This window comes from Anopheles maculipalpis, chromosome 2RL (genome assembly GCF_943734695.1).
Source record: "Anopheles maculipalpis chromosome 2RL, idAnoMacuDA_375_x, whole genome shotgun sequence".
NCBI lineage: Eukaryota > Metazoa > Arthropoda > Insecta > Diptera > Culicidae > Anopheles > Anopheles maculipalpis.
The window spans coordinates 50,191,283-50,198,647 of record NC_064871.1 but is presented as its reverse complement, the minus strand read 5'-3'; the positions used below and the strand labels follow the sequence as shown (position 1 = coordinate 50,198,647).

Genomic DNA, 7,365 nt, shown 5'->3' with positions numbered 1-7,365 from the left:
CATCGCTGCTACACAAATTCCTCCAGTAGTCACGATCTCTCTGTACAGTACCGCTTCTCAAGCTCGCTGAACGAACGAAATGAAAAGTAAAAACCACGACGGCGTCCTCGCATGATCACCAATGTAATGTTCACGATCGCAACCGTGCGCTACGCCGCGATACGCTCGGCAGCTGATTTATTATTCCCGTCGCTGTCGCCCTAAACGGACTGCGAACGAAGATGGTCACGGGTTTTCCGTAAATTATGAACGGCAAACAATTTGATGTGATGCAGTAGATGAACGAATGAGGACGAGAGCGGAAAGGAGGCAAAATTACATGATTTTGGCAAGTATGATACGCCGTTCAGTGCTGCCAATCAATGCCATTCCGCTCACGAATTAGTGAGCGTGCGTGATTGTAGGGAAATCATCCCCTCGGTAATAGACTACCGTACAACCATCGCTTTTCCGTACGAATGCTGACTAATTTCCAAACTGCCTTTGCACACACACACACACACTCGTTAAATATGCGATCGTTGATTTCGATTTTAATGAATGATCGCACCGTTGATCGCTGCTGATCGCTATCGACGCTCGTCATTTTAGTCAGGACGCAACGGTGTTCCAACTCTTGACGGCGAACCGTGGAATGAATTATGATGCTTTGGCACAGCGCGGCACCCCGCAATCATTCCCCGCACTCTGCCACACACTCGAGCCGACCTTGACTCGACTCGAAAGCGAACGGGCAAAGGCCTCAAGCGAGGAAAGAAAATGCCGACTAATCTAACAAGCAAATGGTGAGGAACGGACCAGGAACGGCCCGCAAATCCGGGCCGGACGGAAGAAGAAAAAAACGTACCGAAACCAAATGCGGGTGTGTGTGTGTGTGTGTGGTGCAAAAGCAATTACAAAGTGGGCTAACCTCCGAAATCGGTCATATGTGCAATGGTGGGTGTGGGCAGCATATTTAGAGTCCAGGTCGGTACACCTTTAAAGGGCACGCAGTAAATGTAAAAGTGTGGACCCTTGTAAAGAAACGGCAAGAGGTGTGGTTTTGAAGCAAGACTTTAGCTCGGGGCCTTTTAAATTCTGCTTTAAAACGCACACCCTGCCAGAAAAAGTAAAGCTTTTGGCGGCTTGAGACCCTCGTAGTCGCAGTTCTTTTTTGTGAAGCAAATTTAAAGCAACCACGGCTTTGGAGCGCTAGATTTGGGTGGGGAAGTCTCCTCTGTTTTGGGGATCGTAACGATGCATGTGCCTCTTTAGCTCAGTGGTAGAGCGCTGGTCTCGTAAACCAGCGGTCGTGAGTTCAAACCTCACAGGAGGCAAAGTTTGTTGTTGAAGTTGTTTGAAAGGTGGTGGTGGGTGGGACTTTCATTTTTGATGTTTTGCTTCATGATTTACTTTACCAGTATTTTGCTTAAAAAGAGCTTCATTTCTAGCATTCCAAACATTATTGAAGCGTTTCACTAGCGCAGTGAACGTTTCAAATTTCGTGAAGCATGAATCAATGACAGTCACGTGATAAGAAGAAGCAAAAAACGTGACAGCTAACAATTATCGTTCGGCCCGGCAACACTCACGAGGCCAGCAGTTCCTGGTCGCGTTTGGTTTTCGGTATATAGTGCGCACTAAATCGTTTTACCGTTTCCTAGCAATGCACACCCACGTCCAAAACCGTGAGTGCTGCTTTATAGTGCTTCGTTCCGCGCCTATGCCGGAGAATTTGCACCATTCAGGGAGAATCCGGCTTTGCTCATCGCGCTACGCGGATCGAAACGACCGTTAGACCCCGCGCACATTCTACGTTTATTAGCCGCGGGACCTCGCCGAAGTCGAGGAGTTTCCCGTGCCGCCGGCAACCGACGACGGGTAAAGAATATCCGTAATGACACAGTCCCTTATGGGCCGTTTCGTCGTCTAAGTACCGGCACAACCTCGACTGGCCGACATTTTCATATTCATTTTTCGTGTCTTCGTTGAATTATTCAACGAGACAAACTGACACGAAGTAACGACTGGCAGCTCTCGCTATGGGGTGGTGGGTGGGTTTTTTAATGCTGCTTTTCACCACCACTACTACCGCAACCATCCGTGAATGACGTGAAGAAGAGCATTTGCGTTCCTCCGGCCACAAAAATGCAACACACACACACAAAAAAACGAAACGATTCGCGCACCGGTGTGAAAAAGTTTTGCCGGAATCGCGTTTAATTAATTTTAATTGATTTATATTCGTACGATCACCAAGCACATCCTGTGCCTCCCCCAGCAAAGTCGGGGGAAGAAGGTGAAACCTCTTTGCCAATCTGATGAATGCCCTTCCGGGACCGGAAATGACTTTAGCGCTGTGTAGCGCGGTATCGTCATATCTTCCAACGTGCCAGTGTTATTTATCATAAAAAAGCAACTGTAGAAGGAGAAGACGATTGATTACTTTTTTTTGCGTTTGAATTTCTCACAATGCTCGAAACTTTGCGTACCGATCGATCGATCATTTCGTTTCTGTTGGCTGCTAGGAGGTGTTTTGAGGAAAAGTTAAACCAACGATTCTTTGTTGGTAGGTGTCTTTATGTTTCGCGTTTTAAAAGCTTGGAGCTGATGCAGGTGAGGAATTGGTGAGGAATTTTATTACTCGTTTAAATCATAAATGAGAATTTTGTTTTAACGATAATGCGATGAATAGAGATTCGAGAATGACAAATGTTAACCTAACTTTATAATGAAATATTTTAAACATTAGGAGGCGAGTAACGTTTTACAAAAAACTTCCTTATCAACCTCTAAATACGATTCATAGACTTAGCCTGATGCATAAAAGTCCTTGTTGCCAATAATGGTTAGGCGCCATTAGCTGTCAATTCAATTTCCGGGACGTACCAAGCTTTCTTGGCACACATATATTTTACGGGAAGAGTCCTCTGATGTTATTCTCATCACATGACCAGCTCATCGGACAGTCGACAAAGATTAAACAAAAACTATTTCTACGGTGATCGAGACCAGTCTATCTTGCAATATCTGGGATTTTTCATCTTGGATTAAATCAAATCAGACATTTTTTTTCCTAAGAACGACCTGGCCATTTTGACTCTTTATGAATACCACGTAGTGAGGTTAGTCAGACCTCACTACGGGTCCGGACACTACGGGACGGTCCGGATGGGATTTGAGCTTCGGTCCTGCCGTTTGGAGACCGGCGCCGCTGTCACTTACACCACCTGGCCGCCCCGAAATCAGACATTATTAAACTATAAAATACCCCAGCAAATGCTGCTTCTTAAACTGGCTCAATCTATACCATTACTACCTTCGCGAGATTCCTTAGTTTAGTTTAGTATGCTTTTGACTCTTTTTAAAAAGCAGATGTAGCCTAAACTATCAACAAAACAGGTCAAAAACGAAAACAATTTCTTTTTCGAACTAAAGACTGTTCACTTAACTCGTCGCCGAAGCCTTCCCAATGATGCTGCGTGTTGAAAATTCATTCCAATCCTGTATCGCAGCTGAAATCGGAAACATAAAATCTGTTCTGTTTTGTAATCGAATGATTAATGCTGATGTGTGTACCTACCCGATGTGAATGTTGCTCAAAGTTGCTGAAATCAATCTGATTCATGTTTCAGCAGCGGACCAAGCTAGACCGAGAAATTCTAAATTGTTATTGATCCACATTTCACCCAGTGCACGGGACCCATATCTATGTCATCCGAGTCACGCTGTTCTTCGTCTTCGTCGGACGAAGCTGCGGACCCGCATGTGTGTGTGTGGCAAGTTAAAATGTCATCGATACAAAATTAATGCCACTATGCGACAAAATGCGGGGATCGCATGCGAGACGGGCGCGCTTGCTATTTGTACGATGGCCGCCACATTTCGTTTACTCCACAACGGCCATCACAAGTTTCTAGGCAGGAATTAGCCGTACATATCCGCATGTAGTCAAGGTGCGGGAAAGAAGCCCACCAAGCCGACGTGCCAGACGTGTGCAGAAGCGAAGCGGCAGAAAAAAGTGTTGTGTACATGGTGATAATTAATCTGATTCATAAATCATGCTTTACACGCTGTATATTCATTAAGATAAATGATCCACACAGCACGGCGAGAGAAGGATGTACGTTGTGTACGTAAGCGAAAAGAAAGAAAGAAAGAAAAAACGCGAACGGAGACTGGGTGCTTCAGAATGGCCGAGCGCAGAAGAAAACAGGAATGCAATTGCAATGATTTTTGCCAGCCCGAAAGTGTAGATGTCGAGAGAGTTTGAGTGTGGTAACCGAAGGTGCATTCGCACCAACTCTGCACAGCTGAGCAAGAGCTAGAGACCAGTTTGAGCAGAAGATGGCGAAGCGAAGATGTAACCAAACCAAACGTATGACCTCGATCAAAATGCTAATGCACGCCGGGTGCATTGTGCATGCAGTGCTCGGGGGGGTCGAGCCCACCATCGCGACCGATGACAGCCGGAACTTTTCCATATTCGTCCGGGGATGTGTGGTTTCAGTGTGCTGTTCCGTGAATGAAATGCTAATGAATGATGCAAATGGATGATGGGATGCAGCAACGCACCAGCAAACGGACAGAGGCCATGCAGATTGTATACACATTTAACGGAAAGAATCCAAAATGAAGTTTCTAAGCACAGTAAACGGTTTTGTATAGTAGAACAGAAAAGAAAACTGGGAACTATTCCGGTTTCTTTCTCTGCTTTATGCCCCTGTTAGTTCAAAGATACAGATGGGTATTTCACCGAAGAACGGGTTCGGGTTACGCCCTCCGTATCCAACTATCGGCTGAAACCGAATACCTTCGCCAAGGTACGAAAGAAAAATAAAAATGCAGCAATCGTGCAATCGCGAATCGACTCAGTGACTGACTGAACTGATTAACAGATTAGCGCACCGTGTGTGAACCCCGACTAGGGTGAGGGATAACCAGAGTTCGTTCGTCGCGATTTGCATCCGAAACGTTGTGGAGGGATTTTCCCTTTCAGATGAGCGCAAGCAGCAGTAGTAGAATGCATTCATTTATTCGACCTATCAATTGGAGCGATTCGTTTCAATTCGTTACCAGTTCGCTTGAGTAATGTGCAGCTTTAGAGCAAGAAGAACAAACTAAAAATGGCTCCGTAATTTGCGTCAATTGCGTTTCCGCTGGGACACATTGGCCAGATGTAAATAGGGGTAGGGTTTGTTTGTTAGGGATCCACCTGAAACACATTAAAACGGGTTTGAATTCGGCCTGAATGAACTGAAAGGTATATTAGCAAACAGTGCAATTAGCAATTTTGTATTCCATTGGAGCCGATGGAACACTGGGAAAGAGGTCGAATCAATTGTAATTTCAACTATAAAATTATAAAAAGTGTCTTAAAAAGTTGATAAACGCCCCAAACTGTTAATCTAATTTTGTTTTACTAAAGTTGCACAGAGAAATGCACTGAGTGTCACTGTGTCTTTAATGACTGATGTAATGCCTTGGCAAATAAACTGTTGGCGATAGTTGTAGAGTAGCCTAATATTTATAATGCAATATTTCGTTTCCTTGGTTTGCATCTTCTACCCACCAGACTTAGAATATCGCCTTAAACTCTTCCTTTCTTCTGTCAAACTGTTGCATCCACAACCAGGATGTTGCTTGTCAACTGAAGTCTTCGAAGGGACTTGAACCGCCACTAATGTGTAGAACTTTAAGTATCAAAATGCATGGACTCTGTCCAAAATTAACGAAACTGTACAGTTTCCTCACAATCATGCAGCGAATTTGTCAGGCACGCTTACCCTGGGCATGTCATGAGAATTTCACCGGACTTGTTTTGAAAATTGGTTACCATTCGAATACTGAATTACATACCGATTCGTTTAACTGACCTTTCGAATTCCTCTTTGAATTTCCTGATTTTATCTTGAGTTTTCTCTTAACTTGGGTCAAAAGTCAGCATTGAAAACAGCAGTTGCATGCTAGGATGCTAGCAACCAGCCAGTCATTCCACAGCCTGAGCTAACATCTCACCTCAAAAAACCTATTGCGACGGTCGAAGCTGGGACTGTATCGTACCTTTATAGTCCCAGTCTCCACATACGCCTCTGAGACATGGACCCTGTCCAAAACAGACGAAGCCCTCTTAACCGTGTTCGAGAGGAAGATGCGAACTGTATGACGACCTCACTGGCGTGCAGCGAATTAGGCTCGCCAGGCTCCGATCTCCCATCTCAGAAAGTCCTTTTAGGCCGTCCACACGGATAGAGGAGGAGTGGTAGGCCCAGATTGAGGTGGAAGGATGGCGTGGAATCATCCGCCATCAAGGCCGGGATAACGGATTGGCGGACGATGGTGCGGGACCGTGAGCGGTTCCGGATTCTGCTGCGACAGGCCTAGCGGTCTTGGCAAAGCGAGTGTAGCGCCTGATAAGTAAGTAAGTCATTAAGTTCTCTTTACTTATGGAATGCTATCGTTATCGAACTTGTATATACATGATACAGATTTTTCTTGCATTCATTAGATGAAGTATTATTAGTTTTTGAGACTTTTCGAAGAGTCGTAGCCCACGTATCTAGCCTGATGGCTTTATCTATTTCATTTGACGCATTAAATCGTTGGATCTTGACGCTTATCAATTTAATTAACAAAGATTAGCCAACACGCCTTGGATTGCTTCCCATTTTACACGAGTTAATATCAAACAAGCATCTGTTTGTTTGACTGTATGCCACATGCGTCATTTGTCGCAGTGCAATTAGCTTCCATTCGATATCCATTTCCCTGTAAATACCTCGAACAGTGTGGACACATCCGAAGATCCGATGCTGGCCGCATGGTTTGTGTTTCCGTTGGTGAAAAATTCCAACACCGCCGGGTAATGTGCTCGTCCGTCCGCTTGTGCATACGTGTGACTTGGCATTGGCTTTGGTGGGTCGCCGTCGTCATCGTAGCACGTTGAGACCGCACACCGACCGGACCCGTGAGCAGTGCTAATTATTTCGTGCCACATCGAGCACCACAGCAACAACACACAACTAGCGTTTGCCAAATAACAATCATTTTAGACACCGTGTCAACCAACTCAACCGAACGACGACCGAATCCGTCCCTGTTTTTCGCGCCGTTCACGCTAACCCGCCCTTCCTCGCACATGTAAACGAGGTTAAGCAAACAAAAGTGGTCAAACAAACATTAACGCGTTGATTCGCGACATCGGGGCCGATGGTAGGTTGTTCGAGCCAACCTCAACCGAGAAAGAAAAGGGTCGCCAGCATTCCATTCCATACTGCCCATCGACCGTTGCGATAGCGCGCGCATCGCGTCATCGTGTGAGCGTGGTTCTCATTCTTCACCGGTGCAATTGACGAATTAGTCGATCGATTTTCTTGTTGCCCGATA

At 45.4% G+C, this 7,365-nt stretch overlaps 1 non-coding gene across 1 annotated transcript; it reads left to right on the top strand.

The window, feature by feature from the left end:
* The first annotated feature begins 1,244 nt into the window (after window positions 1-1,244).
* Trnat-cgu (transfer RNA threonine (anticodon CGU)) lies at window positions 1,245-1,316 on the top strand. The gene has a single exon. It is a non-coding gene; the product is annotated as a tRNA-Thr (tRNA).
* Window positions 1,317-7,365: the final 6,049 nt, after the last annotated feature.